General features: G+C 43.1%; 1 long non-coding RNA gene across 1 annotated transcript in view; it reads right to left on the bottom strand.

Annotated features, from left to right (window-relative positions):
- LOC144261001 (uncharacterized) overlaps positions 1–17491 on the bottom strand; it is a 35262-nt gene extending 17771 nt beyond the window's left edge. Inside the window, exons 1-2 of the long non-coding RNA XR_013345114.1 lie at positions 17204–17491; positions 15733–15841 (exon numbers count right to left, since the gene is read on the bottom strand). This is a non-coding gene — a long non-coding RNA (uncharacterized LOC144261001). The remainder of the gene's footprint in view (positions 1–15732; positions 15842–17203) is intronic.
- Positions 17492–17761: the final 270 nt, after the last annotated feature.

The following is a 17761-nucleotide window of genomic DNA, read 5'->3' as shown; positions in this document are numbered from 1 at the left end:
TAACTTCCAATAGACCCAATTCAGGGAGCAACTTCTTCATGACTATTAGAGATAAAACTCTGGTGTTCCAGCAGGTTGTTATCTGAATAGTAAAAATGATTTATGCATATGTATGATTGAATAAATGAAAATTGGGAACACTAAATTTCAAAACAAAACCTCCAAAGCAACAATATGATATGGCTTTTATTGGAAACATAATGTAGAAGATATGCTTAAAAATATGTGAAATGCATCTATTGATATTACACTTCAACCTTATCCCCTGAAGCTCTGCTGAAAATATTGGCCAAAGCTTTGCTTGCAAGACGGGTTGGGTTGGCGAGGCGAGGCAAGAGGAGGGGAGGGGAGAGGAGAGGGAAATCACTCAGTTTCAAACACTATATTTTCAGAAAGTGTGTGTTCTAATGTAATGCCAGTTCTAGTCTAACTATATCAGAAAGGTTAGCTGTTTCAGGTATGTCCATTCACTTTGGCTCCCTCGCATTTTAGGGTTGTCCAACAATCTTATCAAGTGGATGACAATACTGATGAACAAATTGGTTTGGAAAAAGTCAAGGAACTCCAAACCTTTACCTATTTCTAAAATTAAATTTCAACCAACCTCTCCTAGGACTATGAAATATTTGGATACTTTCTGGTCTCCAACTAGAGTCAGAACCAGAAGTGCCAAACCTTGAGAGACAGAGCTCATGGTATGTCCAGTCCTGGTCATAAGTATAAACGCTGAAGATCTTGTAAGAAAACCTGTGATCAGAAGATTTCCAATTCCAGTTTCCTAAACTAAACATCCAAATTTTTTACTGGTTATCTGAGTCAATCCTAGCTTCCAAATGTTTTGAAGTTTGCTCAGAACTATTTGGATTTATGGATTTAGCCCCCTTTTTGGTTAGTAACAATTAATGAACCAGTCCTGGTTTCTGCAAATATAGGCCTCAGTCCAGCAACAAAGCCTGTGTGGGCAGTCTCTTGCACACACCTACACAGATGTCATTGCAGGATCAGGGCCTTATTCATTAGTCTTAAGTATGGATGGACTGTGCTCTTTAACTATTTGTGTTGTGTGACTGGTCATGCAAGGCACATGGTATTTTTTCTGCTCCCTGACTGGATGACTGAACTTTTTCAAACTGGAGAATAACAAACTTCTGATATACACTTTTGGATGAATAATCATTTATGCTAAATCTGTGACTATTTCAACATTCGTAAGCATTTTCACAGATAACTGGCAGTTGTCCATATACCCACAAATGGAAGATAATATGATCCTACAAAACAGCAAACTGAACTGAACTTTATTATTTACAAAAATATTACTGAATCAGTGTTTACTTACCCTTGATTCTGTGACAATGTAATGACTGCCATAAAATGATATGTAAAGTGCCATAAAATGCCTTTTGAATGGCATTTCAGCACAATGGGCTGCTGGGTACATAAGGCAGATATTACAGGTACAATTGAAAAATACAGTTCCGGGGAACGAGGAGCTCAAATAATCTGATGTCCTCTAGGCAAACAAAGATAATCCGCAGTACAGAAAGTACAAGATTTCCTGAACTGAAGGAACTGCAGAGCCTACAGAAAGCCATCCAGTTGTCTCCACTGGTTTTTTGTTTGTTTGTTTGTTTGTTTTTTTTAAGATAAAGACTATGACAGAAATACAAAGGAAGTATTATTTTAAGTATCTTTCCCAATCACAACTCAGCACTTTGGAAGATAATAACTAGTATATCAAAGAGTTGATTTTCATAACTAAAAGCCTTGAAATATCATTTACACGCAAGATGTGGCTAGTGAAGAGAAAAATTGTTCCTCCACACAATGCGTTTTACAGGAACAAATTTCAGACGAGGAACTCTGATATGTGCATTTAAGGATTGAACTTCTGGTTTAAAATGTCATCACTCTGCCATCCTGTGGCAACTTGAAGTACTACAAGTATAATTTTGATTGGTTTAGTAATTTAGCGTTGTTACTGAAAATGGTACATATTGAAAGAAAAATGCATTTTATATTTATATATCAATATGCTATAATACAGAATGAGAATTTTTATTATAGCTTTTCATCACAAAAAAACCCAAATGAACAAAAAACCCTAAAAAGAGACTATTTCTTCTATTTCAGAGCTGATGCCCTAAATAGTTGTTGTATAGTCAGTCCTAGTAACATTAACTCCTTCCCTGGAGAAAGTCCTGCCCTTCTAGGGGTATCTCTGCACACTCCAATCTTATTCAAGTCCAGCTTGTACAAACGATTAGAAAAACAAATGTTCATATTTCTTGTAATGAATGCACCAACCATTTGTAATAATTAGAGACGGGCCAGTTTCTGGCCAAGCTGCATGGGGTGCAAGATGGGGGAGGGAAAAAGATTCCTTTAGGCCACCTTTATGTCCCCTCCCTACTATTCCTGGGACTGACGAGCTGCTGACCCACTTCAGTCTGTGGCTGTGTCTAAGCACCAAACTAGGAATATGATTCCCTCACATACACATACCTGTGCTAGGTCTCATTGAGCTGGCATGAGGATAAACAGTTGTGTAGCCACAGTAGCCCGGGGACTGGTAGCAGAGGTGTGGCTTAGCCGCCCCGAGCATGTACCCACCGGTTTCAGGTGGGTTTGTATTCAGCATGGCTCAGCTCTGCCTCCGCTGCTGCTAGCTGTACTGCCATAGCTACACTACTGTTTATACCCGAGCTAGTGTGACTGTGTGTACACAAGCTAGGAATCACACCCCTAGCTCATAGTTTATATGTTGCCTAAAGTAGCACAGCCATCCCTCCTCCACCTCAGTTTCTATTCTAGCCAATAGTCTTGAATAGTGACCAGAGACTCTGTGCCATTTATATGGGGGTTGGGACCACTGTATTCACGAGTGAACGTACCAGGGCCTCTCCTCTGATCCATTCCTATTGTGGCCTTCTGCACCAGCTGTCACGGTTCCTCCCCCACTCTGAACTCTAGGGTACAGATGTGGGGACCTGCATGAAAAACCTCCTAAGCTTATCTTTACCAGCTTAGGTCAAAAACTTCCCCAAGGTACAAAATATTCCCCCCCGTTGTCCTTGGACTGGCCGCTACCACCACCAAACTAATACTGGTTACTGGGGAAGAGCTGTTTGGACGCGTCTTTCCCCCCAAACTACTTCCCAAAACCCTGCACCCCACTTCCTGGACAAGGTTTGGTAAAAAGCCTCACCAATTTGCCTAGGTGACTACAGACCCAGACCCTTGGATCTTAAGAACAATGAATAATCCTCCCAACACTTGCACCCCCCCCCCTTTCCTGGGAAATGTTGGATAAAAAGCCTCACCAATTTGCATAGGTGACCACAGACCCAAACCCTTGGATCTGAGAACAATGAAAAAGCATTCAGTTTTTTACAAGAAGACTTTTAATAAAAAATAGAAGTAAATAGAAATAAAGAAATCCCCCCTGTAAAATCAGGATGGTAGATATCTTACAGGGTAATTAGATTCAAAAACACAGAGAACCCCTCTAGGCAAAACCTTAAGTTACAAAAAAGATACACAGACAGAAATAGTTATTCTATTCAGCACAATTCTTTTCTCAGCCATTTAAAGAAATCATAATCTAACACATACCTAGCCAGATTACTTACTAGAAGTTCTAAGACTCCATTCCTGGTCTATCCCTGGCAAAGACCAGCATACAGACAGACACAGACCCTTTGTTTCTCTCCCTCCTCCCAGCTTTTGAAGGTATCTTGTCTCCTCATTGGTCATTTTGGTCAGGTGCCAGCGAGGTTACCTTTAGCTTCTTAACCCTTTACAGGTGAGAGGAGCTTTCCCCTGGCCAGGAGGGATTTCAAAGGGGTTTACCCTTCCCTTTATATTTATGACACCAGCCAATGTGGCACCAGCCAGAGACCCTTTCTGCTGCATCTAGGTATGGTGCATAGTCCTCAAGCACAGGGCTGTGTCAGCCCTCCATAACAAAGGTAAATTTCACTGTAATAAATCTAGATTAGGAGAAAGACAATTTGCTAATGACTGGCCAAGGTCAGCATGTTTTCCCTCACCATTAGTTCTTAGAAAGCTAATTAAATCATCATGAACATTTAAACCTGACAATCAAAGTAAGTTGGCTAAGTGTGTGATTGTACCCCAGGATTTGGAACCTCCAGAATCTAATAGTGCCAAAGGCCAGTATGAGCACATGCTATGTGCAACCTGAGGCATTGTTCAAAGAAGGTAGCGGGAAGGTGGCATGGGCACTGTCAAGGTTCCTCCCCCACTCTGAACTCTAGGGTACAGATGTGGGGACCTGCATGAAAAACCTCCTAAGCTTATCTTTACCAGCTTAGGTCAAAACTTCCCCAAGGTACAAAATATTCCACCCTTTGTCCTTGGATTGGCTGCTACCACCACCAAACTAATACTGGTTACTGGGGAAGAGCTGTTTGGATGCATCTTTCCCCCCCAAATACTTCCCAAAACCTTGCACCCCACTTCCTGGACAAGGTTTGGTAAAAAGCCTCACCAATTTGCCTAGGTGACTACAGACCCAGACCCTTGGATCTTAAGAACAATGAACAATCCTCCCAACACTTGCACCCCCCCTTTCTGGGAAATGTTGGATAAAAAGCCTCACCAATTTGCATAGGTGACCACAGACCCAAACCCTTGGATCTGAGAACAATGAAAAAGCATTCAGTTTTCTTACAAGAAGACTTTTAATAAAAATAGTAGTAAATAGAAATAAAGAAATCCCCCCTGTAAAATCAGGATGGTAGATACCTTACAGGGTAATTAGATTCAAAAACATAGAGAACCCCTCTAGGCAAAACCTTAAGTTACAAAAAAGATACACAGACAGAAATAGTTATTCTATTCAGCACAGTTCTTTTCTCAGCCATTTAAAGAAATCATAATCTAACACGTACCTAGCTAGATTACTTACTAAAAGTTCTAAGACTCCATTCCTGGTCTATCCCCGACAAAGACAGAATATAAACAGACACACAGACCCTTTGTTTCTCTCCCTCCTCCCAGCTTTTGAAAGTATCTTGTCTCCTCATTGGTCATTTTGGTCAGGTGCCAGCGAGGTTACCTTTAGCTTCTTAACCCTTTACAGGTGAGAGGAGCTTTCCCCTGGCCAGGAGGGATTTCAAAGGGGTTTACCCTTCCCTTTATATTTATGACAGGCACCCCCCCTTTTTTTAACCTCCCTTTCAGTCATTTAATAGTCTTAGATGGAATCATGATGGAGGAGAGTGAAGGGGTTGTAAAAGGAGGTGAACAGCTTGTACATCTCTGCAACTGCCAGCGAGTAGGGTAAATGTGTGTCCCGCAATTTTCACACTGAGTCAGCCAGCCCCACTTCCTCCTATCAGCTGGGCCCAGCGCACCCTGCTTTGGCATACCTCCCTAGTCATGTCTCCAACACATTCACTGCATTCCTCCCTCCAACCTGGCCCTCTCCTCACTACTGTGCCCACACTCCTCCCTCTGCCCCCAATCGGCAAGCAGGGAATGCATCTCCCTGTTATACAAACATTTCTATGTTATTACTTCCCCCACTACTATAACCTGACTTACATGCAGTTCCTGGAGCAAAGGACAAGTAGATTACAAGTAGGTGTTCCTGGTTGTGTTTCGAAATGGTTGAAGGCTAGAGTTTGTGGCAGGGTGGTGAGAGAAATCACAGACTGGGTTTCTGTTCTAAAATACTGACAGTTTTATGTTTGAGTCAAAGATCCTCTGACCTCTATCCATTTTCTGATCAGACATTAACTCTCTACTTTCCTGTTTAATGTTCTTCTAACATTTACTAATAGCATTCATATTGTCACTATAGCAAATTACTGAGACTCAGCCAAATCAGAGAAAACTTTCACAACTCCTGGACACAAATCCCTGATGTGGTCCAAATTGGCTCTCATACCTTGTATGACGTGTACACGAGGAATAAGGCCCAGTGAATCACCACAATGTGTACAAACCCCCAGGGCTAAAACCCGGGTCAGCAGAGCCTGGGATGGCTAGTAGTGTCACCAGGAGGCCATGCAGAGACACGGCCAGAAAGCACTCTGAAGAGTAGGAGCTGCAGGAAGTACCAAACAAGAAACCCAGTGTGACAGTACCCTGTGGCCCTCTCATTGGCCAAGCTACCTACTTAACCCCAGGGGTTGCCCCAGGAAGTTGTCTGGGCAACCACGCAGACTTTGGCCAGCTGTAACGCCAGACCCTGCTTGATCTCCTAGTCTCCAGTCTCCAACTCCAGCCTGACTCTGACCCTGATTCCTGCCTCTTGATTCTAACTTGGAGGGCCATTCCCGCCCACTTTTTAACATGAGCATAGTAGCCTCGGGCAGGTACGGAGTGGTGGTGGCAGGAGCTGCACTTCACGGCAAGGGAGCTGATAAGGTGATCAGCTCCCCTGCTGTGAATCACAGCCCCTGCTAGCAGTGCCAGCCTCTTCCTGGTACGGGGCTGAGGTGGATCTTAGAACCCGCCCCTTGCCATGAGGCCCTGCCCCGGGGCCACAGTTCCAACACTGGTGCCCTCTCCCCACCCTGCCCCCCCCCACACACTTCTGCTCAGGTTCCAGTGCTCCTGACCCTGACTCATGCTTATGGAATCTGGTTCTTGCAATTCCTCCAGCTCCTGCCCAGAGACTACCATCCCCTGGCGGGCAGACCTCAGCCCAGCCGTGACCTGTGCCCCCGTCCATTACACAATGTCCAGTAGATCACAAACTCCTAAATCACTGGTTACATTCTGCAGTGTAATTAAAGCATGATGCCAACACAGGTCACCTCTTTCCCCCCACATCAGGCTGGAGTCACTAAGCCCCATATCATGGTGTACCCATGTTCTCTCACAACTTCTGCAACCTCATGATCTGGGAATCGCCCAGAATCCACATGCTGGCAATCCTGGCAATGCAATATTTCTTTTCCCCTGTACTGTCAGTTCCAAATCTTCACGCTACGTGTCTTTGGAAACACCACATCAATCTGTGCCTAGATCAGGAAATAGCAACTTGACCTCCCCCTCCCCAAGGGGCTAGTAAAATACAGAATTTGTCAGCCAACTAATCAAGGCTTACCTATTACCAGGGCTCATATCCTGCCCCCTCTGCAGCTGCAACCCTTCTGTCTCCCCATCCTTTTCTCCCTGTCCTCACCCCCCTACATACATACACAATCCTCTCTCTCCTACTCCTTCCCACCCAATATAACAAACATTTTGGTGAGACCAGCTGCTGACTATTCTGCTGTGTTTACAGTAAACCTCCACAGAAAATAAAAACCTGTTACATTATAACAGACACAATTTGTAGCAAGCAACATGAGTCAATCTTTCTTGGAGAGGCATACAAAGGTTCACGCTAGAAACATCAGTGGAAGGGTAGTTCCAGGAAAGCATAAAGTGCCTACATAGAAAACCGCTCCTGGTTTTTTCTTTATTGGTGCATGCACAGTGTAATCATTCCAGCCTGCACATTTATGCAAAAGAAATGAATGTGATCTCAAATACAATTCTCAGTTTGGGATTTTAGTGGGTACCTTGGGTAAAACTCAACAGATCGAAACCATTTTGAGCCATATCACCTTACTAGTTAGATGTTTAGCTATGTGCAAAAAAAAAAAAAAAAAAAAGCAAACAAGCAACTAGAAATTTTTAAAAAGTTGTCTATTCTTTTCTGGGCATCAATCTCCATAACTCCTAGATCAAATGACCCCAAATTTGGGTCTCTAACTTTACCCTGAACCTTCCTGGGGCACACCAATTGTCAAAGGTACTCGACTCAGACTATATGCCACACCACTAAAACAGACAGTCCCTGCCCCAAAGAGCTCCCAGACTAAGTGAATTGGTGGATGTGCTCAGGGTTTGTGCATGGCCTGGGGTGCACTGGAAAAACTGTGGGATTAAAGGGGGGTTGGAGGGCACTGGCAGAAATGGGGTTGCCATGCCTCCCTAATCTGAACCCCAAAACTCTTTTGCCTCCCCTACCATCCATCCCCAATTATGCCCTTCCACATAACTCTCCTCCCTTCACTGCAGTCCCAAAGCCATCTCCCCTTAGTCCCTCACTCCTTCACCCCCTAAATCTTCTCCCCTCCCAGGAAGGATTCACATGTCTAAATCCCACCCCATCCCCAAAGTCTTTGATACTATTCTCCCCAAAATAAAATTGCCACCCAGAAACTGTAGCAACCTCCAGCCACTCGGTGCAAAACTCCTTTTATTTTAGGTGGGGGCTTGTGATTAATTTGTATTTAGTTATGTTAATTGAAGGATGAGTTCACCGCCATCAAGTTCACCAAGATCTGAGATTGGTGAATCTGGGATCATCCAGTCATTATTACAGTTTAACACTATAAGACAGAAGGAAACTATCTGGAGGGGGCCTGTAACTCAGGAAATGACCACACATCTGGGTCACTAATACTATCCCATATCCCAGTGAGGCACACCAAATTTCAAAGCAAGCCAAATGACCATTTAGATTGTAAAACACTCACAAGAGTCAAGCTATAAAGTATCAGGAATGGAAAACCTCTAGCAAGTTTTTTCTGTATTGGTGCATGCATACTGTAAAATATGTACATGTTCTTAAATACCTTTCTTCGATGAAGTGAGCTGTAGCTCACAAAAGCTTATGCTCAAATAAATTGGTTAGTCTCTAAGGTGCCACAAGTCCTCCTTTTCTTTTTGCAAATACAGACTAACACGGCTGCTACTCTGAAGCCGCTCTCAGTGTGGGCTCCCCAAAGATTTATATGTGCCATGTCCTACCTTAGGTAAAACTCAACAGGTTGAGACCATTTTGACCCATAGCTCAGCAATAATTTGATCTGTAGCTCTGCGCAAAAAATACACCGAGAAACTTTTGGAAAAATTGCTATTACCTCCACAACCTCTCACTCAAATTACCTTAAATGTGGGTTACTAGCACTACCCTGCACCCTCCTGAGGCACACTAAATTTCAAAGGAATCTGAGTAAGCATGTCCATTGTAGAGGAATTAGAAAGGTCAACCTTTAAACAGAAGTCATGATGAAACCTTAACAATAGTGGCTCTGCTGGACTACCAAAATAAATGAATTGTCTACTTCAATCTCATGGCTGATATGTAGCATTCACTGAAAAATGGTCGAAATGCTCTATAGGAACCTGCTATGCCTATATCCAAACTGACAGAAGTTATACCCATTACTTGTTTCTCATACATGACCTCACCCTGTGAGCACTATGCACAAAAGAAAGGGTGTGTGGCCTACTGAACAGAGCAGGGGACCAGAAATTGTAGGGTATGGACTCCTGGGTTTTTTCTGCTGCTGATTTTATCTTCATTTTGTTACCATTTTATCATTGCAGACATTTGGGTCTGATCGAGGATGTGGATTCCATCCGCCGGACAGCTGTCTGCATAAAGATTTCTGTGCAACAACTTCTATCAATTTATTGTCCTACTGGGATATATTACAGTTGCCAAAGCAGTTCCATTTTAACATTTAATCTTCTACTGTATTTCCGTTTGTGATCAGAAATAAGATTAAAGGTTGCCTCTGAAGATGGTGCTGTCAGAGGCAATCAATGTTTCTTTCTCTGACAAACAGCGATGGATTTCAATGTTTCTGTTCTGGTAACAAGGGTCCAACTCTGCAAACTGTTCCTCACATGAGTAGTCCAAGTTGCTTCTCACTTGACTAAAGATTTTTGGAATCAGCTCCATACTTCCATTCTAGTGAAATTTCACATGCTGCAGCTATTATTTGATTATTCTTGTCACTGAACAATAATTAGTGTAATTAGCCTTTCACTGGAACATTTCCAAAGCTTTGTGCAGGGTTTTTAGCTATATGACTTCTCTCAGGGTACATCTATAATGCAAAAAAAGACTTGTGGCACAGCCAGCCAGGGTCAGCTGACTCAGGCTCACGGGGCAAAAAACGGCAGTGTAGACATTCTGCCGTGCAAAGCCCAGGCTCTGAAACCCCATGAGGTAGGTGGGTCTCAGAGCCCAGGCTCCAGCCTGAGCCTGAACATCTACACTGCTATTTTTAGCCCTGCAGCCCAAGCCCTGAGAGTCTGAATCGACTGACCTGGGCTCTGAGACTCGGTGCCATAGGTTTTTTATTGCCTAACAGTGAATGAGAATCACATAACTAAGATAGGTTTCAGAGTAGCAGCCGTGTTAGTCTGTATCCGCAAAAAGAACAGGAGTCCTTGTGGCACCTTAGAGACTAACAAATTTATTTGAGCATAAGTTTTCGTGGGCTACAGCCCACTTCATCGGATTCGATGAGGTGGGCAGTAGCCCACAAAAGCTTATGCTCATATAAATTTGTTAGTCTCTAAGGTGCCACAAGGACTCCTGTTCTTTTTACATAACTAAGATGTGGCCCTTTGGAAGTGTACCCTACTGACTATTTCACTTTCCATATGTTTTACTACAAGCAAATCTGAAAATAATTTCAAATGTGAAATAAAACATCTTGAGTAACAGTGGCCTGTGCTATTCATTCCAGATTTCTCTATCTCTGGGAACTGGAAATATTCACACTCCAGCAGGATTGTCAGACTGTCGGCCAATGGACAATTTGTTGCCTTGCTATTTTATTAATTATTATATTTAAAAATAAGGAAAAGCACAAAGTAAAATGACCCCTTTGCTGGGTGCTGATGGCAGCAATGAGGGCGGGGTTGAAAACGTCTAGCGCGCCTTTTCTAAATTAAAAGAAACTCTGTCTCAAGCCCTTCCCTTCTCCCTCGACCCCTATTCTTCCTTCTAGCTGTGGGGAATTAAAATAAAACTTCCATGGTCACCCTGGCAGGCAGGTTTTCCCCTCTTACAAGCACTCTGAGCCCTTTGGAAACATGGAATACATAGAATATTTTTATTTGGGGGAAACAGTCAAAAGAAACACAAAAGCCAGTATATATATTTGCATATAAGAAACTGAGCAACCCAAATCAATACATGAGGAGTATGGCCAGGTCCCAGTCCCAAGTAATAAAGGTCCAGCTTGTGTCGGTCCAGAACTCTAGGTCACCACAAACCCCACCCACTGACAACCCACTCATGGGTCAGGTTAGTCAAGGACATCTAAGAGTGGCTCTCCACTGCCGGTCTGCTCCAGTCCCAAGAAGACTGCTCTACAAGGTCCTGATCCAGTGTGTTCAATGATTTCAGCTGTGCTTGCACCAGCCAGGAAGACCAGAATACTATGAAGTAAGCTCAGTACAGCCACCACTTCCAGTCCAATCAGGCATCACCATGGATTCAGCTCTGCTCTAGTGCTGCCAGCCCAATTAGAGTTTACCAAAGAGTCAGCACCGCTGTTAGTCTCAGAGATCCTTTTACACAGGGCACAGAATTGCCAGGTAAGGATGACAGAACAAAACAATAACCTCAGACATGATCTCTGCTCCCTATGATAAAGCTTCTTGTTTCCTGGACAGAAACCCTTCTTTTTTTCTGCTGAGTCCAAGTTTCATTACCCCACCAAAAGCCATTCTCAGAAAGTCAGGGAGACCCCTGACACAGGGCACATCTTCTACAATTTCTATACCCGTTTGTGAGCACAGTAACACTATTAGTCTATTGTCACATTTACACATCAAAACCTAGACAAATTTTAACTTTAAAACAATACTCAATTGGTGAGATTATGGGTAAACAAAATTATAATTTATGTAAATAAAGTGGCCAGAGCTGGCTTCTCCCCTGGTCCCCAGTAGAGGGAGCAGAGCACTCCATCCCTGTCAGTCTGCTAACCCTGGGTTTACACAAATAATCAACAAAAAAGTGTAACTAACGTGCCATTGCTACTGGTGACCCAGATTGTCCTGCTTGTAAATTGCATCTTTCCCTCCACCCTGTTTATTTAGATTGTTAGCTCCTTAGGGCAGAGCCTGGTTTTATTTATTATGTGTTGTTGTTGTTTTTACAGTGCCTAGCACAAGAGATCCCACTGCTGCCTAGGGTCATTAGATTACAGGTGAGTTTTGACAGGCAGTTTTATCTCAGTGGTGCCCATCTCTTCTCTGGAACCCGCATTTCACAGAGGGGGAATTGAGGCACAGAGAGGCTAGGTGACTCACACAAGGTCACCCAGGAAGTCTGCTATAAACATGATACTATGCTGCGTGCTTTGAGTGGTAGATTTGATAAGAACTTGAAGCACAGCATCAGCACTCTGATCTGCCACGTAGAACTGAGCTGGAGAGTACAGACTCACGGGGGCAGCAAATTCTAGATGAGTCACACCATGCTCTACTCTGCAATGCATTTGATTCCACCGTGGCACACAGATTTTGGTTTGTACCTGGAAACACAATACCTGGAAACTGAAATAATTTGCATCTGTAAATTCCTGTTTGCTTGTGCAAGGCTGCGTGTCTTCAATTTCAGGAGCTGATTTGTAAGGTGGGCCTTAAAGCAGTAAATGGATTGGGCCCTACGTACCTCCCCAGTTTTCTGGCATCCTATGAACCATCTCACTTACCTAGGTCAGAGAGGAAGGGGTTTTCATAGGGGCACAGAAGATAGGCACAATAGTATTATATTTGGATCTATGCACTGATTCAACCCCCCTATATTGGCCAACAAAGAGCTCATCTTCATTCCGTGTTTTCATTCTGTTCACTTCACAAGATGTCTTGGATGCCCTGAAGGCATCTCAACCCAAGATCTGTGAATTTGACCCCTGCCCTTCCTGATGGGTGAAGGAGAGTCCCGAGTGAATGGTACCTCTCTTGACTGAAATAGCCAACACCTCATTAGGAGGAGGAATTTTCCAGTTATCTTTCAAACATACAACAGTGAAACTGACACTGAAGAAACCCACATTGGATACACTGGATCAAGCCAGCTACCACCCAGTGTCAGTCTGTTCCTGAGGAAGTGCACAGAACAGCTGGCTAAAAGCCACCTACAAGCACATCTAGCTGAAGCGAAAGATCTAGCCCTGTCACAATCTGGATTCAGGCCAGGACATGGGTTGAAAACTGCTTTAGTGGCACTGATGGATGATCCCCTGCTGTCAATGGGTGGAGGGAAGACATCCATTTTCATACTTCTGGGCCTCTCTGCAGCATTTTACACTGCTGATTGTGAGATATTGCTGGTCCTCAGTGAGAAGTGGCAGGGTCCCGGTGAATGTGCTAAAATGGTTAGAGTCCTTCCTGGTGGGATGCACCCAAAGGTTGTTGGTGGGAAACTGTACCTCCACCACCAGACCCATCATTTCTAGGATCAATTTTCTCTACAGTTCTTTTCAACATCTACATGCAGACACTAGGAGAACTGGTGAGGTGACATGGATGCAAGTGTCAGCAATTTGCCAAAAAGAAAAGGAGTACTTGTGGCACCTTAGAGACTACCAAATTTATTTGACCATAAGCTTTCGTGAGCTACAGCTCACTTCATCGGATGCAATTTGACAATGTCCGACAGCTCTACCTATCTTCCGCCACATACATACATACATACATACATACATACATACCACAGACACCAGGACATCCCAGTCCTTGAATGAGACCAGCTCATGCATGAAGAACAGCTGGTTAAAGCTTAACCTTTGCAAGGTAGAAGTTATGGTGGTTGGGAGAAAAAAGCACATTGAGGAATCTACAGTCACAGTGCAGTCTCCTTTGGTTGAAGACGTATATACTCAACTGGTCAATTCTGTCCATAGTTTAGGAGTGCTGCTGGATTCCTCACTAATGCTAAGCTTCCACATAGCAGTGTCCACCTGCATTTGGCAAGGAGACTCCATCCCATCCTGGAAAATGATGACTTAGCTTCAATTATACATGCCTTCACCACCTTCTGTCTGGACTACAGCAATGCAATGCACCTGGGCAAGAAGTCATGAGCTCTCAGGACATTCCAACTAATACAAATTGCTGAAGTGCATCTCCTCAGCAACATGTCCATCAAACCTGTCCTCTGCTCTCTACACTGGTTTCCCATGGAATATAACAAGTCACGTTCAAGATCCAGGTCTTTATCTTCAAGGTATTCTGTAGCCTGTACCTAAGATACCTAGCAGATCACCTACGGCTCTGGCATGAGGATCATGGGTGGCTCAGGCACACTAGAACTGACTGGCACAAGGGCAAAGTGTGCCTGAGTAGGAGACAGAGCTTTCTCGGGTGCCAGCCTGGTACATGAAACCCATAGGAACTAAGGCCCGTTGCAAATCTCACCACTTTTGGCTGTAAGTGCCAGGCTCACTTCTTCAGCCTGGACTTCTCTAATATAAACACACAGCGTAGTGTGCATATAATGTAAACAAAACTAACCACTACATACATAATATTCCCCATGCCACAGAAATTGTCACATCACTCACTGCACTTCTGGGAGACACTCAGATACTACAGTGACGAAGGTGGCATAAGAACCTGAATAGAACAAAATATTGACTCAGCAACCCTGAGTTTTTGGAGTACCCATCCTCCTGCCAGTAGGAATGCCCATAGATTGGGCCCCTTTCAATGAGGGTGCTAAGTAGAGCTCATCAGAATTTTCCAGCAGAAAATTCAGTTTCTGCAAAAAACAACATTTTCTGTGGGACAATTTCAATTTTGCCATAAAATTGTTCCCAGCTCCATGGCTTTCCTGCTCCTCAACAACCCAGCAGGTGGGCTCCCACAGAGCTGGGGCTCCCAGCACTTCTGTGCTCCTGCCAAGTGGCCAGCCAAGGAGCTGTGGATCCCAGGGAAAATATTGCATTTCAGAAACACCAAACTTCTCCTGTGGCGGGAACATATGGGTGCTGCTGAAAGGAAATATTGCAGAATTTCAGTTACTCCAAAAAATTTGAGTTGCGGGGGATTGTCCCAATTTGGAATGAAAACATACATGTGTAGGGGGGCGGAGGGTGAGAAAACCTGGATTCGTGCTGGAAATGACCCAACTTGATTATCATACACATTGTAAGGAGAGTGATCACTTTAGATAAGCTATTACAAGCAGGAGAGTGGGGTGGGAGGAGGTATTGTTTCATGGTCTCTATGTATATAATGTCTTCTGCAGTTTCCACAGTATGCATCCGATGAAGTGAGCTGTAGCTCACGAAAGCTTATGCTCAAATAAATTGGTTAGTCTCTAAGGTGCCACAAGTACTCCTTTTCTTTTTGCGAATACAGACTAACACGGCTGTTACTCTGAAACCATACATAATCTGAAAAGTCAGTTTTGGGGGGGAACTGAATTTCTGTTTTCTGGCCAGCTGGAGTGTTGAAGCTCTTATTTTTCAAATGCAATTAGAACTGCGCTGGAATCTGTTTTAATGTTGTTCTCTTTAGCTGTACTATTGTTTCATTTATTGTTCTAAATGTGTGTTATTCTAAATGGTGCCATATCATTATTATAACCTATGTATAAACTGGCTTCCCAATTTCCCCCATGGCTAAAATTCATGAGAGCCAAAATCAGCCTATTCATTATGATAAACAGTTAATCATTCCCCACTCGGCTAGTCCAGAAACAGAAAAAAATGATGTCATCATCACCTTTGTGTACATAATTACCATGGCTTTTTTCATTGTCATCATCCTCTGTTTGCCTACACCTGATTCTATGACTGTCACCTCCTATTTGATCTATTCCATAGCTCTTATCCGAGTCTCTGTTGGTTTTGTAATTTTCACTGTATCCCCAGGGATTTTGCAGCCTTTGTTGCACTTTTATTGTCTGGGATCACATTTAAGTATCCTTTTATTGCCTACCTTTCTGATGCTGCTGTGTGTTGGCCGTTGCTATTTGCTCTGTCCATCATCGTGGTGGTTTATATTGCTTCAGCTTGTTAACGAGATCAGTTGGGTTAACGTTTATTACCTGTTAACAATTAACTCTTGTTATTGGTTAACGTAAGTATAATTGCAGGCTTGATAATTCTGTCTCTCTGATGGGGTCAGGGCAACATTCTTCACATCAGTTGTCAAGAAGCAGATGTCTGTCTTTTCTGGGGGAAATGTGAAAATTGCCAGAGGCAACAATGTCATAAAAAGAAAAGGAGTACTTGTGGCACCTTAGAGACTAACCAATTTATCTGAGCATCTGATGAAGTGAGCTGTAGCTCACGAAAGCTCATGCTCAAATAAATTGGTTAGTCTCTAAGGTGCCACAAGTACTCCTTTTCTTTTTGAAAAATGTCATAAAAGTTAGAGATGGAAAAGACCTGGCGGATCACCAGGCCAATCACTTTGTCAGTGCAGGACAGTTCCTTCCCCCCTGAGTTTGTCAGAAAAACAACCACTAAGCAATTTATTTATTATTACAGCTCTGGCTTTTGGGATGGCTGCCAATCTGTGCCCAGGGATGGGGAGCCAGTTTGGAGGATGTTCTTGAACAAATGTAGGACTGACTTGCAGCTAAGTGTATAGAGTAATGCTCTGCTAGCTGCCTCTCTTCCTATAGCCGACTGAGAAGGAGAAGCCATTTAGAGAAGGAGCACCTGACAAATGTCCCTCATGTTAGTCTTTAAATTGGACAATGCTCCACACAAATATGGTGTCCCCCTCATTTTCATTGTTGACATTTATTTGCATCAGACATGCAGAGCCATGACACTGAGGTTACAGCAGGAGTTATTCACACAAAGGGGATCGATCCCACAGCATTTTAAGTTTCCTGCATTAACAGTTTTTTAGCCCTGATTCTGGGCCTGTGTCAGACATTGCAACCCACATATGGGCCTTGTCAGGCTGAAGGGCAGGACGGGAAGGAGACACAGAAGAGATGTGATCTCCTAAAAATAATCTCATTGGTGGGAATCAAGAACAGCTATGCCCATGGGCCCCAATATCCAAACACAAAAATCCTCTCTGTGGCGAAGAATACTCCACGGAGCCTAACATCATCTCACAATTAAAATGAAATGAGGATACACACTTGAATTAATATTTAAATGGAAAGAAACGGTTATTATTTCTATAGGCTGCAAAAGACATTTTAAAGGAAATTAGACATTCTTGTCACAATCCACACACTGTAAATGTACAGTAAAGGTCTGCAAATGTTTTTTTCTTGTTCATTATAAACACAAACACTCCAGTAGAACTGACCTTTTCCAACTGATAAAACAAAAGATGGGTCCAAGATTACATGTGGAGTCATTTAGTAACAAGTTACTTGTTCGATGCCATCGAAAAAATCTGTCTGAGGTTGGGCAGGTGCTAAATTGCAACTACTGCTTACCAGAAAAAGTTAGCTCATTTCAGAGTTCCCTTGTCATTTCATTCCCATCACCACACATTTGTTTGTTTCATCCAAGTGTCGCATTGTGCCATAAACCATGTTGTGGCAAGAGCGATCTTTTTCACTTCAGGACTATACACAGTCTAGCACAATGGCGCATCCTGTTGGGGTGCTATGGGGATACAAGGGAAAAAAAATAATTCATGTGCAGACAGCCCAAAGCTTTCCATGTGTCAGCAATAAAAAAAAAAAAAAAAAAAACCCATTCAGATCAAGTTACTGTAAACCAAGAAGTTATCAACAAAGAAAACCAAATTTTCAGCAGGTTATATACGTGCAAGGGATGAGGGGAGTCACCATCCTGAGCTAATCACACAATATATTTTCATCAACAAAATTGCAATAATTTGAAAAGAAGTAGTAGAAACATTTCAATAAGAGAAACAACATACAAACCCTTATCATGCTGCATATTCAAACACATTGGTCAGAGTGTGAATAATAACGTAACTCAACGGAGTTAGACCAGGAATGAATTTGGTCCACTGTGGCAGTAGC

Source organism: Eretmochelys imbricata, chromosome 2, assembly GCF_965152235.1.
Source record: "Eretmochelys imbricata isolate rEreImb1 chromosome 2, rEreImb1.hap1, whole genome shotgun sequence".
NCBI lineage: Eukaryota > Metazoa > Chordata > Testudines > Cheloniidae > Eretmochelys > Eretmochelys imbricata.
The sequence above is the reverse complement of the archived record's forward strand: the minus strand, read 5'-3'. Positions and strand labels throughout refer to the sequence as shown.